This window comes from Mustela erminea, chromosome 17 (assembly GCF_009829155.1).
Source record: "Mustela erminea isolate mMusErm1 chromosome 17, mMusErm1.Pri, whole genome shotgun sequence".
Lineage (NCBI taxonomy): Eukaryota > Metazoa > Chordata > Mammalia > Carnivora > Mustelidae > Mustela > Mustela erminea.
In genome coordinates this window covers 62082822-62105757 of record NC_045630.1, presented here as the reverse complement: position 1 = coordinate 62105757, position 22936 = coordinate 62082822, and the positions used below count along the sequence as shown (strand labels likewise).

The 22936-nt window shown below is 45.2% G+C and overlaps 1 protein-coding gene across 1 annotated transcript in view; it reads right to left on the bottom strand.

The window, feature by feature from the left end:
• The window catches only part of LMX1A (LIM homeobox transcription factor 1 alpha), a 156073-nt gene that overhangs the window by 10947 nt on the left and 122190 nt on the right, over positions 1–22936 (bottom strand). The gene's annotated exons all lie outside the window — the stretch shown is intronic.

Sequence of the window (22936 nt, the reverse complement as noted above, 5' to 3'; positions counted from 1 at the left end):
AGTGTAGGAACCTCCAAAGGATTGCCGTGAAAGCCTCCATTAAGAGGCCAAGGAAATACCTTCTAAAATCTGGAGACAGCAACCAGAGAGTCTACCATTACGGCTCCGAACATTCTCCCAGGGTGGTGTCTTAGCTCCAACGTTACTAACTACAGCACCTTGAGCAAGGAACTTAACTCTCTGACTCGGTTTCTTCACGTGCAAAATTGGGACAGGAGAGAACCCATGTCCCTCGGGCTGTTATGAGGATTAAATGAGTTTTTCAATAATGCGCTCAGAACTCTGCGTGGCATGTAATAGATGCCCAAGAAGCACTGGTTATTAATATTACTTCTTAAAAGTCATTTTTCCAAGTGTAGGCCTGGAGAAGTTTTGTGTAATTTCCTAGATACTGTGTCTGAAATTCTAGACACCGCCGGGGGGTGGAAAATATTACTGTTTAAAAGGCCATGGAATAAATAAATAAATAAATAAATGGCCATGGAGGACCAGCGTTAGATTACCTGCAGGGACAGATAACAGAACGGACGTAACACAGGTAGTCGGGCAAAACTGCTTGTGTTTACAGTAACGATTAAAGTAACTGTATTTGCCTTTACGGGAATTACTTCACAAGCTGTGAGCAATTGGAGGAAGGAAGCAAGGCCTTCAGTAGCCATCACAGCCTCTCCCAGAGCCCCTCTTGCATCATGGACAGAAATCCAGGAGTGAGTGAGCCACACACCTCCTGCTCTTCCTCCCACCCTCCTCTGTAAAGGGGATGGTGCATACGCCATTTTAGTTCAGACTTCTGTTGACTGTTCCATCCAAAAGGACAACGGCTTCTTTTCTCTGTGAACGTTCAGACATACAGTTGGAACATGACGGGACACTAGCCCGTGAGTTCCTGGAGGGCACGGCCCTTTCAATGTCATCGAACAGGTCTGATGTGGGCACACCTGAGTCTCCATCTACCCTGGCCCCCCATTATAAGCATGGAGCTATGAGAGTGTGGACATGCCCTGGGCCTCAGTTTCCCCACCTATACCACCGCAGCGAATGGTACCCCACCTCAGGGTACCGTGGTTCAGGGGTAGGGCTATTGTGTGCAAAGCACACAGGAGGCTTGAAATAGATGTAGAGAGAACATCTTTTCCTTTCTGCCTCACTCGCCTCAAGAGTACAGAGGGAAAACCCAGAAAGATTAAACAAGAGATAAAGAAGTATCCTCGTGACAAGGAGTGGCTACTCTGACATCTTCACCTCTGAGGCAGCTCTTCCCTGGGGCAAATCCAGTTAGCTGACCTCAGCCATCCCTCCGTAGGATCTTTCTAGAAGAATATTTTCAGAAGGGCAAGGAAAAAATGAACACATAAGAACTAAATACCATGGGGAAATAAGAAGACCCCACAAGAAGACAGACAGTGGGAAAAAAGGCACTGACTCCCCACACTCACCCCTGCAAGGCCGTACACCCCACTGCTCAGAGACCCCCTCTCCCCAAAGCCCAGTCCTTCACCGAGGCCAAGAATTCTGTCTGCTGCTGGAGGGTCAAAAGGATGTTCCTCTGTTACCTATGAGGCCTTCAGTGAGTTTTCTTTGGAAATGGGCTGACACCCCCACTCCAGGCTCATACAGACCTCCTGCGAGGCCAGCGATGAACAGGAGTGGAGTCTGGAATGAACGGCCATGAGATCCCATGTGCAGACTGCGTCTGAAAATGCACTTGTACAATTCACTGTCTCCCACACCTGAAACTCCTATAACACTGCATGTTAACTCTACTGGAATTTCAATTAAAAGCTTAATTTTTTAAAAAGGCCTTGGAGCATAGAAAATATCTCATCAGATAGACACAACAGAATAAAATGCAACTGTATAATTTAGGAACCTCATGTCTTATAACCAGTTTTGTCCACAAAATGATATTTGCGATTGTTTTCTGGAGTCGGTCCGGGTCTCCGACAGTCACGCCGCAGGTGGTCTGACGCATATGCTTATGGATAACTAGGAAAACAAAACTCCTGAAAATGTAAGGTCTAAAATCATGCCAGATTCCTCAATGATGTCTCAGACACACTGCCATCCTTTGGGAGAGCAGTGTGGGCTCTGGAGTCTTCCAAACTCAGGTTTAAATTCCAGCTCGGCCAGTCATGTGTGATGTCGAGCAAATTCTCCAGACTCCAAGGTCTCACTGGGGAGAGTGACGGGGCTGTTGGCATTAAATGAGATACACGGAAAGGGTTTAGCGCTGTCTAGAATGTAGCAGGTGCCCACTAAATCATCACCGTCATCGTCACCATTATTACTTCAACATAAAAGAAGTATTCTTGATCCGAGACACATGTTTTCTGTTAATAGTTGCCTGTCGACGGGAGTCTGAGTTAAGGTTTTACAAACCCAGCATTCGTTTCTCTTTGCAGACATGACCCCAGCCAACACAGAGTCCGTTTAAGTACAGGAGCCTGTGAGTGCTCGTGAGAAGGAAGGTGAGGGCAAGAGAGTGGGTTGGGCCAGTTCAGACCCAACAGTGTAACTGCTGAAATCTGTTGGGAGCCCCGGAGGCGGCCTGGCCGAGGCCCCTCGGGTGGCTGTGTTTCCCCCACTCCTTGTCTGGGATCCCGGCACCTTCCCCAAGAGCTGCTCCGTCTCGGAACAAAAGGGAGGAGGAGAAAGAACTCGTCCCTAGGCTAGTCCCTGGGGCCCCCTTAGGAGGATGTGGGAACACTGTGCGTGGCTCATTCCTCCTCTCCCCGTCCCTGGAGGAGGAGAGACGAAAACATTTGTTTTCAGAGGAGGAAGGTGAAGGGGCAGGAGGGGGAGGACAGAAAGAACGAGATGAAGATTGGTCTCAAGAGTTTCTCTTGATTTTGTGGCACATTTTCTCCCTTCGATCCCTGTTTTCAGTTCCCAATATCTCTCTCTCTTCTGTCTCCTCAGGTCCCACCTTTTGCCTTCCAAGAAGAGCTTCATGCCCTAGACAAGGGGCCTACAACCTTTTTTTTTTTGGTAAAAGGCCAGCGAGGGTCTATTTTACTCTTTGCAGGCCTTACAGTCTAGTGTGACGACCGGCCTTTGCCACTGGAGCGCAGAAGCTACAGACCGTGAGTAGGCGTGGCTGTGTGCCAATAAGACTCTTCCAGAAACGGGCCCCAGGCCAGATCAGGCCTGCATACCATAGCGAGATGATCCCTTCTCTAGACCTCTCCTGACCTCCTGTTTTCCATCAAAACTTACAGATCCTCCATACCAGTCTTACAGGTTCTGACTCTTGGGATGGAAAGCTCTGCTGACGGACACCAAGGCGTCCGCGAGGCGCACAGTCTGCCGTGTTCTCTCCCACGGTCAAAACCATGTATGCATCGAACAGAAAACGCCCCCAAGCGAACAGACACCTCTGTGGGATGTCAGGTGCCCTGGCAGAGCTGAGCAAGAGAGATTCCGAAGACGCAGTGCACAGGGACCTCCTGGCATCTCTCAAGGTGCCAACAGACGCACAACCCAGCTGCCGAGGAGAAGGGAGACCGTCGCTAATGTCGCCCTGCTCCTGACCTGCGGGGCTGTAATTGTGACGGACAGCACGGGGCCCTCTGACTCTGCTGGGGAACCGGCAGGCTGCTCCCAGGGGGTGTCCACTGAGGCTTCCCGCCCTCTCGTGCCGTAGGGACAGGGCTGTCTGACCCGGACCCCAACTTCTCTGCAAAAAAACACGCGATGCCCAAGAAGCACATCTATTGATGGGTCCAAGGGAAAGAGCTAGGAAAGTTCTCCCAGCACCAGCAGGAATGCGGGAGAGCAGAAGAGGAAGAGCCACTTTGAAACAGCAGAGGCGTGGGAGTGGACGGAGGAGACGGCCCCGCTCCGTTGCCAGCGCTCCCACACCCCGATGCGGGCTGGAGCGATCCCTCATAATTTAAGCTGACACCCCTCCATGGAGATGAAAGGAACGCCACTCGCTGTCTCCGACAACAAATGTCAGCCTCCCTGGAGGCCATTTAGACACAAACACGGCATCAATCTGACTCCTAGTGGGGACGTCCAGAGACTTATCTCCACGCACAGCCTACCATAGTGAAGTGAATTTGCTTGGCATAAAGTCTGAACATGTTTCTCAGGGTTTTTCTTTCCCCTTTCTCATTTAAAAAAAAAAAACAACAACAACAAAAAACCTGGCTTGGTTCAGGGCTGCTCTTCCCCCTTGCCTGGCCCTCCCACTCGTTTATGACATGAGCAATCACAGATGAAAGACCCCGCCATGGTTTATGGCTCTGAGACGGGCTGCACTACCTGTGGGGCCTCGTACATTCATTTCGGGTTGTTGGAAAAAATCCCAACGGCCCATAAACAGGGGAAGAGATATCTGAGCTTGGCCCAGGAGGTGGGGGGTGGGGGCAGAGCCCCGCGTGCTAGGGAAGGGAGAGGCAGGAACAGGCCTCAGATGCTTCCCCCGTGATGAGCCTCATAAATGTCCTTCAGGCTGGGGGAGGGTGGGGTGGGGTGGGGAGGAGAGGAAGGGTCTGGGGCTTGCTGTGGGGGGAGGGGCAGGGAAAGGAGGAAGGGCGGCATGTATGAAGACAGGAAGCTATTTCGGCTGCTGGCTGCATGTCAGGCTCGGAATTCCTTTCTCCTGGAGCCAAGCAGCCATCAACTCTAGGTGCAGCACAGCACCTAAAATCCAAGAGGCAAGACGATCCGGAAAAGTCAAGTCCGTGTAGCTACTGTCTGAAACTACCTTGCCCATGGTTCTGCACGGAGGTCTCGACTACGGCCAAACCCAGGTTCCCTTGAAAGATCGGACTTGGAACCGGTTCGTTGCACTGACTCAATGAGCATCCATCCTGGGCTCCAGGCAAGGACCAGGACAGCTCTGGGATCCGCAGAGGATGGAGACGTGCCCTCTGCTCTCACAGAGCTCTCAGATCTGGAAAGGGGAAAGACCCAAAGCCCAAATACGGATAACTCTCCTCCAAGGAGCTAGGGAGGGCATCAGGGAAGATGACACTGTGCAGGCGTCCCTTGAACTAAAAAATGAGTCACACGAACAACATGCAGCAGTTCCAGATACAGGCGACAAGGCGCTGCCTGTCCCAAGAGCTGCCTGTGTCAATGGCACAGAAGCAAGACATCAACCCAGGAAGGGGGCTCATCAAGTAGCAGGTGTGTGGGCACGCCGTTCCAGCCCAGGGCCGCTCAGTGCGCTGGGAGGGGTAACAAAGCCCTCAGACATAACCCCTTGCTCCTAAGGAACAGAAAACAGAGTTAGCACGTGTGAAACGGTGCAAAATGTTACACAGAATTTGGCTAAGTTCTTTGCACATGGTGAGAAACATTAACACAAATGTAGGCATTTAGAAAAGATGGTTCCGTGAGCCAGAGAAGCTAGTGGCAGCAGCTGAAACATGGGGACGAGGGAGATGAGGCTTTCCAGAGGTGGAGGGCGGGAAGCTGGAGTCCTGGAGAGCTCGGCCTGTCTCTAACCTCAGGATGGGAAGAAAATGAGCGCACGGCCAGGGACCAGGACGGGGAGCTCAGGGTCTCGCTGGAGGGTACACAACTTGGAGGAAGAAGAAATTCAGGTGGAGAGGGGCCCTGGTGTCCCAGAGCCGATGCTGTCAGCAACGATGAGATGAATGACAAGGGGAATTCTGCGGCTGGAGCTACCTGGGGCAAGAGTGGACCAGGGAAGGCCTGGACGCCAGGCACGGAATTGCTGGGCCCAGGTAGGGTGAGGACAGCCACCTGGAAGACGGGACTGAGGAAATCACTCAGGCCCCAGGGCTAGCCAGGGACCCTGAACAGAAGAAAATCCCCACACCCCAGGAACCAAGTCTGTGTCAGGCCCTTTGTGTCCAGGGTGCACAGGTCGTGTCATCTCCACGGCAACACACGTGGCAGGTCATACCATCCACTCTGCTCCCACCTAAGGAATAAACACAGACTCAGAGAGGTTCGGGAATCTTCCCTCTAACACACAGGGCCCCGGAGGCAGGACCAGGTTTCATCCAAGGCCTGTCCACTTCCAGCCAGGCCCAAGGTGCTCCTGCAGGGAGGAGAAACAGACTTTTTTTTTAAGAGATGGGAAGGGGGGGCAACCCTTGCGGGTCCCCTTCCTCTTTGGGGGTTTTGTCCTCTTAATAAACTCTTCTTTCCTGCCCACCAAAAGAGAGAGAGAGAGAGAGAGAGAGAAAATGGAAAGGGAGCAGGGTCAGGGGCAGAAGGAGTGGGGAGGGAGAAAGTTAAGCAGACTCCACGCCTAGTGCAGAGTCCGACAGGGGCCTCGATCTCACCACCCTGGGATCCTGCCCTGAGCTGAAACCAAGAGTTGGATGCTTAGCCAACTGAGCTACTCAGGCGCCCTGAGAAAAAGACCTTTTAACCAGCAAACCGGACATAAGTAAAGGACAGTTACCTGCGCCTATCCTGGCCTAAGAGTGACGACAGTTAGCTGCCCTGTGTCCCATAGTCCACTGGAAGATCACTCTTTACGTCAGGGGCTATGCAGAATGGTAGAAAGTAGCTCCGGCCATGAAATAAGAGAGCTGGATTCTAAGCCCTAATTCTGCTACTCGCTGTGGACCCTTGGATGAAATTCCCACATCTCGGAGACTCCATTTCTTCATCTACAAGAGAATGTAAAAATCCCTTATGCTGACCTAATCCTTGGCATGGGTCATTTTACAACTGCATTGCTTCATTGTTTCTATCACAGCCCTAGAAGCAGAAAATGTGTATTTGTCTTTCTTTTTCCTTTTATAGATGCATAAACTGAGGCCCAAGGAGGGGGTTGTACTGCCCAAGGGCACAGGGTCGGGATGCTGTGTCTTGTGACCCCACGTCGCCTCTCCCTGCCTCAATACATGGGATTGTGATGAAGTTCCAAGGGTACGTGGTATTTGCAAATATCAGGGACTGGCCGACTGCAGGTGGTGTCGCCATTATTAAAGAGTGAGGAAAGAAAAGCTCACGGCAAAGGCTTTCTCGGGGGTGAATCATTCCCCACAAGCTCCTGCTGGAAAGCCATTCTTTTCTGTCCAAAAGGGACGGGAACGCTCCTCCCTCCCCCACACATACCTTACCACTGCAATCCCAGCCGCGATCTCCGATCACAGGGCGCCAAGTCTTTCCAGCGCACAGCAGACAGAGGCCAAGTGCACGCCTGAGTCGGCTGGGGGTCAAGTGTCCCAGAAAGGCACCTTTGTGTGGCCAGGCCCACAACGGATGGGGGCTTCTGTGCCAAGCAGGGAGAGAGGCCAGTGGGCCAGCCAGGACCCCAAAGGGGGTAACGTCTCCACTCTGGGGATGCTGGCAGGTGCCACAGCCTGGACACCCACTTGCTTGCCTCAGCGGGCCCATGCCCCCGAGAGGGAAGCCTTGCCAGAGGGAAACACGACAGTATTGGTGCAGGTTGCTGGGATTATTGTGGATTTGCCTCTGTTTGGGGCTTTTTCATGTTTGAACAGGCTTTGTGCTAACACCTACCCTGCCTCTCTCCCTCTCAACTCTGCACACTCGTGCACACACACACACACAAACACACGCGTGCACACACACGTGTGCACACACTGCATCTTTCCTCCTGAGTTCTTCCACCACTTTCCCCGTTTTAATAAAAACACATTTACACATGATCCAAACTGTTAAGTGCAGGTGCAAATGCGGACCGCCCCTGCCCAGACTCGTCCTACGTGGAAACACTAGTAACTGTGGCACCACGGGATTCCTCTACACCAGCGTCACGGCGTGCAAATCAAGAACAGACCAAAACTCTCCCCGAAAGCCAGGACATGTGTTGTTTTGGTTTGGCTAGCATCAGAGACAGAGACTGGAAGCTTGTAACAGGCCACTTCGGGTATCTGAGGCTCAGGGCTCAGCCTCAGGAAACGTTCATTAACCCGGCGACACCGGCGGTTCACTAGGTGTGGGGTATGATATGCATAACGTTATTCCAGGTTAAAGGGGTTCCTGGGTGGCTCAGTCAGTTAAGCCTCTGCCTCTGGCTCAGGTCACGATCCCAGAGTCCCAGGATCGAGCCCTGCGTCAGGCTCCCCGCTCAGCAGGGAGACTGCTTCTCCCTCTGCCTCTCCTCTTCCCCCTTCATGCTCTCTCTCTCTCAAATAAATAAATAAAATCTTTTTTAAAAAACCAACAAACCATCATCCTAGATTAATTAGTAAGGTCTGAGTGCATCTGCTCTGGTTTAGACACAGACTAAAGTAGATCAAATACTATACCTCGTCGGGGGAATCCAGTTTCTCTGCAGTAATTACTAGTCTTCAGGAGGATAAAATTATCTGAGAAAATGAAACTGTTTCAAGTCAGGGTTGGGAGACAAGGGGTTAGTTATCTCTCCAAGTTAAGAAAGACCCAGACCACAACTGTCTAGGTGATCGGGAAGCTGAGTGAGCCGGCGGACACTGTAAATGTTCTCACAGAAGTGAATCCTCCCCGGATAAGTTCATTGTGGACTTAATCATACGGGCGCCTGGGTGGCTCAGGGATTCAGGCGTCTGCCTTCGGCTCAGGTCATGGTCTTGGAGTCCCAGGATAGAGCCCCACGTTGGGCTCCCTGCTCAGCAGGGAGCCTGCTTCTCCCTCTCTCCCTGCCTGCTGCTCTGCCTACTTGTGATCTCTCTCTCTCTCCCTCTCTGGCAAATAAATAAATAAATAAGATCTTTAAAAAAATTTTTTTTTTTAAATCATACAGAGGAATTGCTCAGATGACACAGTTGATCCAACCACCTGTGCCCTTGGCAGAGACATCCTGGTTGGGATTAGGCCCTGTGCTGGTTCGAAGGGACAAGTTGAGGCCAGGACCCCGGCCAGGTTGGTGCCCACAGATTCTACCTAGTTCATCCCACAAAACTGAGAGACTCAAAACAGCAGGCAAAAGTGAGGTCAGACACAGTCTCTGTGCTTACCTCCAACACTCACCGGCTATGTGACCTAAGGCCAGTGACCTATCCTCTGAGCCCTACCCTCCTAAGTTATAAAATCAGGGGAATAAAGACCACACTGTTAGGGTTTGAGAGCTCAGAAGTAGGAGTAGATAAAAGCACTTTTAAAAAAAAAATAGTAAAACACTATAAAAATGTAAGATATTTTCAATATTTTTATTTTTACTGTGTCTCCTGATGGCTTAGGAAACTACTGCCTGTTTCCATTGATGATGAAACTCCTATGCCTCACCCAGAATGTTCCATCATTCCACAGCTACACTGGCCATGCACCTACCACATACAGACATGGGGTGACATGGTATGGACAAGAGGAATAAAGTCTCTGCCTTCCTATCTCTGGTGGGAGAAGACAGTGAATAAATAAAGAAAAACATAATTCAGTCTATGACAACATTAAATGCCTGGCATAAAATAAAATAAAGCTACCGAAGGACCAGGGAGAGCAGAGAACACCTTTCTCAGGTCCAAACTTCGGTACCAAAAAGATCCAGATCTTCTCCAGGGTCCGCACTCCACTCCCTTCTCTGTCAGTTCCTTCCCTTTCCAAAAACCCAGAGCCCAAGTTTGTCTACCTCAAACCTTTATTATCCAAGAATATTTGAGTTAGAAGACAACTTTTTATGTTGTCTTACGTTCTCTAACCACTAGAGCTGAAAATAATATCATAAACTCTAAGTGCGGGTTTGTTTTCTTTTAATCAATTAATAAAGAATGTATTATTAGTTTCAGAGGTACAGGTTAGTGATTCATCGGTTGTGCCTAACACCCCGGGCTCATTATATCCTGTGCCTCCTTAATGCCCGTCCCCCAGGTACCCCATCCCCCACCTCTGTCCCCTCCAGACACTCTCGGTTGTTTCCTATGACTAAGAGTCTCTTGGTTTGTCTCCCTCCCTGATAAAGTCTTATTTTATTTTTCCTTCCCTTCTCCTATGATCCTCTGTTTTGTTTCTTAAATTCCACATATGGGTGAAATCATACGATAATTGTCTTTCTCTGATTGACTAATTTCGCTTCGCAGAATACCCTCTAGTTTTATCCACGTCATTGCAAACGGCAAAATTTCATTTTCTGGTGGCTGAGTAATATTCCGTGGTATATACAGACCACATCTTCTTTATCCATTCATCTGTCAATGGACACCTGGGCTCTTTCCATAGTTTGGCTATTGTGGACATTGCTGCTATAAATATTGGCATGGATTTTTTGAAAAAAGTACTGCATTGGACCGAACTAAGAATTCTTTATACTTCTGGAAACAGTATAGCAGAGTGGGTAAAAGCAGTGCTTTGGACCCACATAGTTTGCTCTATCATTTTATTATTTAGCTGCTGCTCTTGGTCACGCTGCCTGGCATCAAGTCTTGGCCTTCCCATCTGCAAAATGGTTAAAAGCACCTACCCAATTGGCTAATTATAATAGTGAAACCAAACAACTTATGTATGGTATTTATGGTACTGAGCTTATGGTAAGAACTTAATAAATGCTCACTAAATAAATATTATCATTATAATTCTATTTTCCATGTAAGTAGAATAAGCTGCTAGAAAACAAAGAAACATCTAAATGATCATTGTATCCTCCACCACAGAGCACCATGCTGAGCACTTGGGAGATTGATAATTGATTGTTAAATATTTCGTGTCCAATTAGTACAGAATGGACAGAATGAAGCCAAGAGTCACACTGGTGGCGCATGGCACAAACAGGCCCACCGCAGAGTTCTTTCTTCCCATTTTTCACAAATCCATTTCCCAATGCCAACCAACTTCCTGAGGTTACAGAAATTGTTGGAGAACCATACTCGGGGTACAGGTGGTTTGAGATATACATCCCTTAAACTATGATCTGAATTTCTCTTTCACATTGCTACTGACCCTACAGAAGCCCTGTGTTTCATCACCACCCAGTTATGTTTTCACGAGGAGGAGAAGACAGCAGGCCTTAAAAAAAGAGAAACCCCAAATTATGACAATTAGGGATAAAGGGAAGAAGAAGGGAAACCAAAGAAAAGTAAACTGGGCATGTGGACAGAGAGAGGCCAGCACCATGAAGCAGGGACCATGGTGCAATCTGTCCTCTAGCCAGTCAACCGGTGATGGGGACACATGGTCCCCAGGGATAGCTATGGGGAGGAGGGAGAACTTGGCCAGGAGGCCCTCAGCCTTCTTGGGCTACCCTTCCCGAGTGAGACATCTTCAACCAATATTCACGTGGCTGTGGTCCTTTACAGTGAGGACATGTGATTGGGCTTGGAAAACAAGTATTTTTTCTACAGAAAGAGCTTTCCCTAAATTAACTATAAACTGAGTATAATTGTGTGCCCTAAAACCCACTACAACCATTTGGAGAATATTCAAGGCCATCACCCGTAAGTGAAAGTGCGTGTCCTGAGAGGATCCTGACATTGAGGAAATCATTTCTGAGAGCACCCACCACGAAGACTTCATGTAATTAGCTAGCTTTACATTTCTAACACTGATAACTCTTCTCAACACCATCATTACTTGTAAACTCGACAGCGTATTGTTGAAATAACAGAAGGAGGAAGGATGGTGTTGCTCTGAACCAAAGACCACTGTAATTATAATCTAGACTCTCGATCAGTTTTTCTCACATTTGAGCATGGCTCAGAACACCTAGTTAAACATGGATTGGTGGGCCTCTCTCCCCCGACCCAGAGTCTCTGGGATGCTGGGCCTTGCCCTCAGTAGGTCTGGGACAGATCTGTGACTTTCCATTTCTAACAATTTCCCAAGTGATGCTGATGCTTCTGGCCCAGAAACCACACTCTGAGAATCACTGACCTAATACATTCCTCCCTCTCTTTGCGTACCCCTACTCTTGCTTGTATGCACAGGGAGATCTAGTAATCAAAATAGAGTCTTTTTTTCCCAGTTTTATCAAGAAAAAATTGACATCCATCCATATACGTTTAAGGCAGACACCATGGTGATTTAATTTATGTATATTGTGAAATTATTACCGTGATAGGCTCTGGTAACATCCATCTTCTCATATAGATACAACAAAAAGAAAAGGAAAAAATTTTTTCCTCATGATGAAAACTCCTAGGCTTTATTCTCTTAACAACTTTGCATGCACCGTACAGCATGGTGAGCTAATCATGTCAGCCACCATCTCGTACATTCCATCCCTAGTCCTTATTTATCTTGTAACTGGAAGTTTGTACCTTTTGATCACCTTCCTCCAATTCTCCTCCAATTTTCCCTCCAGGGTGCCCCTCTGGTAACCCTAAGTCTGATGTCCTTTTCTATGAGTTTTTTTGTCTGTTTTTTGTTTGCTTATTTTTTAGATTCCCATAGGAGATCATATAGTATTTGCCTTTGTCTGGCTTATTTCCTTTAATATAATGCCTTTAAGGTCTAACAATGTTGTCGCAAATGATACAGCTGTCTTGTTTTGCTAGATAATATTCTGTTATATATATATAACTACATGTGTGTATATATATATATGTATATATATATACATATATATAACTCAACTTCTTCATCCATTCACCTATTTTTTAAAAGATTATATTTACTTATTTGACAGACAGAGATCACAAGTAGGAGGAGAGGCAGGCAGAGGTGGGGGGGAAGCAGGCTCCCTGCTGAGCAGAAGGCCCAATGCCGGGCTCAATCCCAGGACCCTGGGACCATGACCCAAGCTGAAGGCAGAGGTCCCAACCCACTGAGCCACCCAGGTGCCCCCATCCCTTCATCTATTGATGGACATTTAGGTTTCCATGTCTTTGCTTACCATGAATAATGTTGCTGTGAACATGGAAGTCCAGATACCTTTCTAAGATCTTGATTTCAATTCTTTTGGATATATGACCAACAGTGGAAATGTTGGATCATATGGCAGTTCTATTTTTAATTTTTTTGAGGATCCTCTATACTGTTTTCCATAGAGGCTACACCAATTGACATTCCCACCAACAGTGCACAAGGGTTCCCTTTTCTCCATATCCTTGCCAACACTTGTCATCTTTTGTCCTTTTGATGATGGCCATTGTAACAGAGATGAGGTGATATCTCATTGTGGTTTTCATTAACATTTTCTTAATGATTAGTGATGTTGAGCAACATTTCATGTGCCTATTGGCCTTCCATATTATCTTTCTTGGAGAAATGACTATTTATATCATTTGTCCATTTTTTAACTGGGTTATTTGGGGATTTTTGCTATGGAGTTGTAGGAGTTCTTTATATATTTTGAATATGAACCCCTTATCAGGTATATAGTTTTTAAGTTTTTTCTCCCATTCCACAGCTTGCCTTTTCACTTTGATGGTTTCTTTTGTGGAGCAGAAGCTTTCTTAGTTTGATGTAGTTCCAGGTGTCTATTTTTTTATTTTATTGCTTGGGCTTTGGTGTCCTATCCAAAAAATCATTACCAAGACCAATGTCAAGAAGCCCTGTTCCTATTTTTATTTTTCTAGGAATTTCCTGGATTCAGGTCTTGCATTTAAGTCTTCAACCCATTTTGACTTAACTTTACGTGGTGCAGAATATGAATCCAGTTTCATTCTTTTACATGTCAATATCCAATATCCCAGCACTAATTATTGACGTGACTATCTTTTCTCCATTGAGTATTCTTGACTTCCTTGTCAGATATTAGTTGGCCTTTTATGCTTGGGCTTATTTCTAGGTTCTTGATTCTGTTCCACTGGTCTATTGGCCTATTTTTATGCCAGCACAGTACTATTTTAATGACTACAGCTTTACTGTATAGCTTGAAATCAGGAAGTGTGATGCCTCCTCCTTCATTCTTCTTTCTCAGGGTTTCTTTGGCTATGTGGGACCCTATTTGTTCTACATAAATTTTAGGACTTTTTTTTTCTACTTCTATAAAAAAATGCCTTTGGAGTCTTGATAGGGACTGTACTGAACCTATAGACAACTTTCAGTAACATTAACATTGTTTCAACAGTATTAATTCTTCCAATCCATAAACATGAGATGTCTTTCCACTTATTTGTGTATTCAATTTTTAAGAATATTTTATTTATTTATTTGAGGGAGGGAGAGAGAGAGAGCGAGAGAGAGCACATGTGCACAAGGAGGGTGGGGGGCCAGAGAGAGAAAGAGAAGCAGACTCCTTGAACGGGGAGTCCTACCTGAGGCTCGATCCCAGGACCATGACCTGAGCCAAAGGCAGCCACTTGACCAACTGAGCCACTCAGGTGCCCCGAGATATGTTTTTATGCTTGAATTGTTAAGAGTTTTTATCATGAATGGATGTTGAATTTTGTTGAATGCTTTTTAAGCATCTACTGAGAAGATCATATCATTTTTTTCATGATATTAATGTGGTGTATCACACCTATTGATTTGTGTATGTTCAAACATCCTTTCATCCCAGGGATAAATTTCATATGATCATGGTGAATGATCCTTTTAATGTACTACTGAATTTGGTTTGCTAGAATTTTACTGAGAATTTTTGCATCTGTCTTCATCAGGGATATTGACCTGTGGCTTTCTTTACGTAGTTCCTTTTCTGGTTTTTGGTTTAAGGAAAATGTTGGCCTTGTAAAATGAGTTTGGGAGTGTTTCTTTCTCTTCAATTTTTGGAGAAAACTTGAGAAGGATTGATGTTAATTCTTTTATTTTTTTTAAGATTTTATTTATTTATCTGACAGACACAGATCACAAATAGGCAGAGAGGCAGACAGAGAGAGTCACCCAGGTGCCCCATGATGTTAATTCTTCAAATGTTTGGCAAAATCCACCAATGAAATCATTCAGCCCTGAGTATTTCTTTATTGGGAGATTTTTATTAGTGATTCAATATCCTTACTAGTTACTCATCTAGTCAAATTTTCTATTTCTTCCTGATTCAGTCTTGATGAGCTACACATTTCTAAGAATTTTTCCATTTCTTCTAGGTTGTCTGGTATATTGGCATGGAGTTTTTCTTAGTAGTCTCATAATTCTTTGAATTTCCATGCTATCAGTTATAATGCCTCTTTTTTCATTTATAATTTCATCGATTTGGGTTCTTTCCCTTTTTATCCTGGTTAGTCTAGCTAAGGGTTTGTCAATTTTGTTTATCTTTTCAAAGAACTAACTACTAGTGTGGTTTATCTTTCCTACTATTCTCTATTTATCTTTGCTTTAATATTTATTATTTCCTTCTTCTGAAAGTTTTGGGCTCAGTTTGTTCTCCTTTTTCTAGTTCCTCAAGGCACAGAGTTAGGTTGTTTATTTGGGATATTTCTTGCTTCTTAATGGAGTCTTATTCCTATGAACTTCTCTCTTGGAACTGATTTTGCTGTAGCCCATAAGCTCCAATGTGTTTCCACTTTCATTTGTCTCAGAACAATTTTTCCTCTTTAATTTCGTTTTTGAGTCATTGGACCTGGATATCCATTTCTCAGGTTTGGAAAATTTTCAGCCATTACCGCTTTAAATACACTTTCTGTCCTTTCTTTCTCTTTTCCTTCTGGAATTCCCACAAAGCATTGTTTCTTTCCATTCTGTTCTATAATTCCTATAGGGTTTCTTTATTTAAAATTGTTTTTTCTCTTTTTGCTTCTCTGACTGGCTAATTTCCAATGTCCTATCCTCCAGATCACTAACTCTTTCTTCTACATGGTGAGTCTAATTTTGAAACTCTCCATTAAGTCTTCAGTTCAGTTACTGTGTTTTTTAACTCTAGAATTACTGCTTGGGTTTTTTTATTTTTTTATTTTTTCAGTGTTCCAAGATTCATTGTTTATGCACGACACCCAGTGCTCCCTGCAATACGTGCCCTCCTTAATATCCACCACCAGGTTCACCCATCCCCCCACTCTTCTCCCCTCCAAAACCCTCAATTTGTTTCTCAGAGTCCACAGTTTCTCATGCTTCATCTCCTCCTCTGATTTACCCCAATTCACTTTTCCTTTCCTTCTCCTAATGTGCTTCATGTTACTCCTTATGTTCACAAGTAAGTGAAACCATATGATAGTTGACTCTCTCTGCTTGACTTATTTCACTCAGCATAATCTCTTCCAGTCCCATCCACCTTGATACAAAAGTTGGGTGTTCATCCTTTCTGATGGTGGTATAATGCTCCATAGTGTATATGCACCACATCTTCCTTATCCATTCGTCTACTGAAGGGCATCTTGGTTCTTTCCACAGTTTGGTGACTGTGGCCACCGCTGCTATGAACATTGGGGTACATGTGACCCTTCTTTTCACTATATCTGTATCTTTGGAGTAAGTACCCAGTAGCACAATTGCAGAGTCATAGTGAAGCTCTATTTTTAATTTCTTAAGGAATCTCCACACTGTTTTCCAAAGTGGCCGTACCAGCTTGCATTCCCACCAACAGTGTAAGAGGGTTCCCCTTTCTCCACATCCTCTCCAACACTTGTTATTTCCTGTCTTGTTGATTTTGGCCATTCTGACTGGTATAAGGTGGTATCTCAGTGTGGTTTTGATTTGAATCTCCCTGATGGCAAGTGATGATGAACACTCTTTCATGTGGTTTGATGGTTGCTATTACCTTGTCAAACTTCTGGTTCTGTTCATGTGTAGTTTTCCTAATTTCATTTACTTGTCTGTGTTTTCTTATAGTTCACTAAACTTCCTTAAGAGGTTTATTCTGAGTTCTTAATCTGACAATTCATAGATCTTGATTTTCTTAGGGTATTTGGAGCTTTATTATTTTCCCCATATTTATATGATTATTTCTTATGATCCATGATTCTTTAAATCAGTATCTTGTGCACTTGAGTAATGAGGCTCATCTTTAAGACTTTACCAGTTTTCTTTGGCAGAGACAGTTCTTTACCAGTTAGCTCAGTTTGGATTTCTGTGTGTGTCTGATGGTAATGTCTTTAGGCAAGTGGAGCCTGCTCTTATGGTCTATTTCGAGGTGAGGCAACTGCTTGAGCTCCAAAGATGAGGATGGGCGTGCCACCAGCTGAGAACAGTTGGATAGGACTGCTGGCTTGTTTCCCTACGCATATGAAATTTTAGGCTGGACTCTGCAGGTGCATGAATTCTCTGGTGAGCCTTACTACAGTGTTGGGACTGGGTACCACATACTACAGATGGGACTATGAATTAGTTTTCTCGCTCTGTCAGAGCAGCAGGCAGCTCCTTGTTTGGGGGCTCAAATCAGTACTAAGTGTACCCTGAATTCCCTGGCCAGGTGAGGCCACTGGTTTGCTCTGACGATGAGGGAATCCACAAACAATGCTCTCTGTTCAAATGCCACTATATGTGGTGTTGTTGGATGATCTATGCAGCTTCTTTTGTGCTCTGGTTTGGTTCTGTGGTTGGACAAGCTGAAGGCTGTACTCAGCAATGAGTGGGACTGTGAATTAGGTTCCCAGCCTGGGTATAGCAAGAAAAGCAGCTCAAAACCACAAAACCTCTATGATTGTTGTCTTAACTTAAGCCAGTCCACACCCCAAGTTGCAAACTGTTTTCTCTGTCTGCTTTTCTCTTAGCTTGAATGCCACTGGGTTACAGAGCTTCCTAGAGTTGTCTCCAGCTCTCTGGTCTCATGGAGCCAGAAGATATTCTCCACAGTGCATGGAGCTATAACCCAGTCCCACTGCATGGGTGGGTAGGGGGAAGGACCACTTCACGATACTCTCAATTTCCCAAATAGGATCTCTGGCTGGGAGGGGCCAGGAGATACCCTCAGCCTTGGCTATGAATTAATCCCTATGCTTATGCATAGCCTCCATGCGCAGTACTGGCTTTGCTCTGCGGGTGAGCAGCTCTCCCTGCCCACTTCTTGTCCTGAGCACCACCATGTTTTCTTTTCCCACCTGAGGAACCAGTAGCTCAGGGTAGACCTCTCTTCATTGTGCTGTGTTATTCTGGGGCAAAGCAATGTAGTCACATGTAGTCTCTTCCCATATCCTTCTAATGCAGCCTTTCTTGGTCTCTGAGGTGCTGGGGCAGGGGGAGGTTTCAGGATCCCCTCTGTGTTGTAGAATTCACTCAGTGGTGTGTTGTTCTTGAATAGTTGTTCTTGGGAGAGGGAGTGAAGTCGGGAATGATCTATTTTGACATCTTACTGAAGTCACTCTCTCCATAACGCATTCTTACTTTCAGTTAACAGAGGCATTCATACTTTTTCAATTAATCTGCTTCTTCAGAGTGATTCCTGCTAGCTCTGATAATTAGGGGAGAATGAAACTATATTTAAAAAAAATAATAGTGTGATTGGATGAAAAGCTGGGGATGAGTATTACAGTGACCTAAGATTGACATCAACAGGGAAAGCCACTGGCGTGCATCATCTTAAAGTGCCCCATACAGCACAGGGGCCAGTTCTCCTTCCTCTCTGTCAAGTGTGGTGGCTACTAAACACCAGAGCCACGGATGCCTGAGCTCGTAAGACAATGGTGAACCCCTGAAAGGACTCTGCAGCATGAGTCCCCTCTCCTTTACCCTCACATCAGGTTGCTGTCTATGCTTCTGCTCATTATCTTCTCTACCAGGATTGATGCATGGTGTTGAGCAGCCTTTCTGCCTGTAAACCCCAGATCACTGAAACTAGTATCTCTCACAAAACATGAATCTTATCATGTATGTCCATTTAGTTTCATGTCTTAGACCAAGCCTTAAATGAGCCCACCCTTGCGGTCAGCTGTCTCATCTCCACTGACACCAGTGAGAATGGGAGCAAGAGGCTATCAAGCAGCCAGACAGTGGGGAACGCCTTGCCATTACAGCTCCAGCTGAGCTTTGGGGAAATGTAGGTACTGATGTGCTAGCTCAGTGGCTGCAGCTTGAACTTGCTTTCAGGTTCGAAGTCAGCTTTTCTTTACATCACCTGTGTCATTCTAAATAATGGATGTGCACCTGGGAAATTGTGCATGAATAAAACTTCTGTAAAGCTGAATATTATTCTCCCACTGAAAGAGTTCTTGGACTTACAGCTGCTTTATCTTCAAGGATAAATAAATATTCTTCAATATACAGAGGAGTCCTTCCATCATTCATGTTATTTACAGGCATTTCCATGGAATTCAGAAGAAAGGGAAAACCAAAGTATTTCCTCGACCTCCCTCGGCCTTGGGTGGTGTCTCTGGCAGCTGTCGCTTCTCCTTCAGGGCTCCAAGTCACACTTGAAAATCCCACTGCAGTTCCAGTTTTCACCAGATGTTCACAGGAGTTCTATCACCTGTCACTCTGCAACTTCCCTCAGCTGCAAATTTGTGGCTTACCATCCTCACCTGTCACATCTCAACAATTTCCTGATAGTGTAACCAATGCTCTGTGTTAAGTTCTGCTTTAAATATATTGACAGTTGTTTCTACCCTCTTGGTTGGCCCCTGGCTGATAAAGTTCCCAGAAAGACAAGGGACTTCACAGTTTTGGCAGCTGTCTCTTCATTTGCCAGGTAAGTCTCTCCAGACACTTCAGATCACTAGCCATACTGAAACCAAAGTTAGCTCAAATCACCTTCCCACTTCGTTATTTTTCTTGGATTAGTTTTGAAAGCTTCTGCCAGAATAGCAGTTAAGTAATGAGACATGGCAATTGTTACTCCAGGATTTAGACTTTGGGCACATGATTTGTTGGAAATCAGTATTAAAGTGCTCTGAGTAGTCAGCACCATGGCCAGATCCAGAAGGCCACAGACAAAAGTAGAAGCCAGGAAAGACTTTAATGGAAATTTATTCAGGGATGGGAGAGAGAGAAGCTGGACAGCTTATCATTTTTGCTTGTAGCGCCTCTCTTCAGTTTGTGTCCAATATCTGTACTTCTCTGCCATATACAGACCAAACAACTAAGAAGACAGGTGTTGGCACATGCCGCAAGCCTCTGGGAATTGTTAAAATTGAAATGATCTCTACAACCTGTCCTGGAAATTAGTTACCACCATCCATCAAATACAAGATGCTTTTAATTAGAAGACATGTCCTTATTTTATGGACCATCAAGAAAGAATAAAAAAGATGACCAATTAAACTTTGATACCTCACTTTCTCACTACATCTCAATTTTATGAGTCACATCCCAATTTTGATATGTTAAAATGCAAGCAATAAAAGAGGCTTAGAATATTAAATGTAGCATTGGCTCTGCTTTGGGCACCTAACTCTTCCTGAACCAGATAAACTGTTTAAGGGACTTGTCATTCTAGAAAACCCCAAGGCTTAGGCAGAGCATCCATCAATAAAAGTTACAGAGAGCCCTCTGGTCATGTCTATTATTTGTCCCAAATATCTCTTTGACCATGTCAGTGGTTACAAAAGAGCCTGATACTAAACATGCCTTCTGTAGAACTATAACATGGGTGATACTTCCATTTCCTCAATGATGATGTGATAGAATTATAATTAATGAGGTCTTAAATTCCTTTCAACTTGATCTTCTAAACGAAAGGGGGAAATACAAGCACATATGCTGTCCGGTTATGATCACTATATTGACCAATTGCTCTCAAGGAATTTTTCCGTCCCCAGGGTCATCTGCAAATGTATGAAGGCTCTTTGTCTCATTGGCACAATGTCTGATGACCTCACTGGCATTTAGCAGATGGACGCCATAGATGCAAACCAGCAAACTGTCTCACCCAAAATGCCAGTAGGGCTCATGCTCAAGTATCTAATTGAGACCTTCTCAGAAAGCATTTATGGTAGCATACACACACCTCTGAGCTTATGCTCTGTTTCCATAATGATTATTTTTCTAATTTTATTATAATATTTTAATGCCGATAGCATAGAGGGGAGATAGCCAGACTGCCCCTTAGGCAACGCCTAAAGAACTCCCCCAAAGCCTTGGCATTTGCTATCTAGATGAATATCTGGACCTTAACATTCTCCCATGTACTTCTCAAGTTTTACCTCTTCTGGTGCAGGGTGGGACCAGTCCCACACATAAGGCAATAATTCCCTGCACGAGTTGAGATAAGAGGAACCACAGGCTTCCCACAGTCCCGTTACATTACTCACAAATCTGCCCATGGAGTTATGACTCACTTTCCAGGTGCCTCTCGCTGGAACATGCTGAGAGGAAGGACAGCATCAGAGAAATAAACCTCACGAGAATTTAGATCAATGACTTCATGTTACAGAGGAGGAAACAGTTCCGGATAGGTGAAGGAACTCATCCGAGACCATACACCTACTATTACCTGCTCCCAATCCAGGCTGCCAACCTGTTGGCTCAGAGTCCAGTGCCACCCGGAGTGTCTGTCATAGGTGGTGAAAAGACAAAGTCCTCGACAGTGCTGATCAGACAGCTAAACGACACCTCAGTGTAAAATGTTACTGACTCACTGCCCAGAGAGCGAACTATTCTTTTTGCCCTTCTGCAGTCAAATGCTCTACCACTGAGCTATACCCCCTCTTTCCCCGCTTCTGAATACTTCAGTAGGTATCTCCCAGGAATAAGAATATGCTTTCATAACCATAGTAAAACTGTCAACATTAAAAAGTGACATTAATACATTAGAAATCTGAATCTTTATTTTGCTATGATATCCTATGATATCCTCCTTCTCAAGATCCAACCCAGGAACCCACACTGCAATTAGTTGTTGGGGCTCCTTAATCTCCTCCAGTCTGGGACAGTCCTTCAACCTTTGACATTCATGGGCCTTCATGTTTGAAAAATACAGGACAGTTATCTTGTACAACATCTACCAATTTGGGCTGACCTGAGGTTTCCTCGTTATTAGTTTTAAGTTACATGTTTTTGGTTGGAGCCACAGGAGTGATGTTGTGGAAAGAGGTAATTCTTGCTAATCTCATACACTCAATTTATAGGGTTAAACACTACCCCTCAACATTTGTTAATAGAACATTTTTCTAGAGGAAATTATTCCATCTTTGGGGCTTACTGAGTATGTAGATGCAGTATTTATTTGGTTTTTTGGTACGGGTCTTCATCTTTTCATAAGTCCTAAAAGATACTGTCTTAAACATAAGCAGTTGCATAAATTATAAAGTATGGGAGATCAGGTAGAGCAGGGAGTAACTCTAGAAAACACTTTCTCAAGGATGTAGGAAATAAATCTTTAAATCAGCGTCTTCGCTGATTACTGTCTTCTTTATACTAAAGAAGGACTTCAAAGTCATACTCTGCTTCACTGAGAGCTCTGTTTTGTTGGGTTCTGTGACCCTACATATGATGCAAAATTAGAGGCGTTATTAAATCTGAATAATCCCAATTCCCATACTTAAACTAATATAAAAGGCATTTTTTACCTGTTCTGAACATTATAAATTCTAAAGCTTATAATCTGAGAATTGTAGCCTTCAGTATACTCTGGAACAAGTTATTCCCACTACTGGAAATTTGCCTACACAGACCACCCACTGCACTGAGGGCATCATGGTGACTGAAACCAGGACATCATCTGCATCTGACCAACACTCTCAAGAGAGATCTCTCAGACAAGGAGGAAGAGAAAGCCCCTTCTGCTGTCCCTCCTGATACTTGGGCACATCCAAGGTCAAAGCAGATGAACTGGGTGGGGGAGGTTCTGTAAAAAGCCTGCCTCCCTGAATCATGGTGGAGGAAGAGTTGGGGATACGCTCCTGAGCTAGAGCAGTAAAGGGTCTCAGTTGAGGGTGTGGAGAGTCCCATGGGAGGCTTGACATTCTGGCAAGATGTGCTGCCTTGGCTGAAGACCTCCACATTGGGAGTCACTGTGTCCGAGCTCAAAGACTCAGACTTCATCCAAGAGAGGGAGGCACTTCCATTTCTCTTTTTCAACCTGGGAAGAGCATCAGAAAATGCCAGTGTGTGGTTCTACCAGCCCTCTGAAGGGAAAACCAGGTCTCCATGGGTCTCGCTTATGTAGAACATGGAATAGACTTACAGCATCCCACAGAACCGTGAGACAACAGCAAAGGAAAGAGTGGTGGATAGTCAACACTCCTTTGTACCATTTTCAGGGGTGGGGGGCAGGCGTCTGGTGTCACTGCCTCATCTCCTGAGGAAACACTACTTCTGCTGAGGTGAGGAGTTTCCTAGGAGCAGCCTGTTGTCTATGAAGAAAATAAACACAATT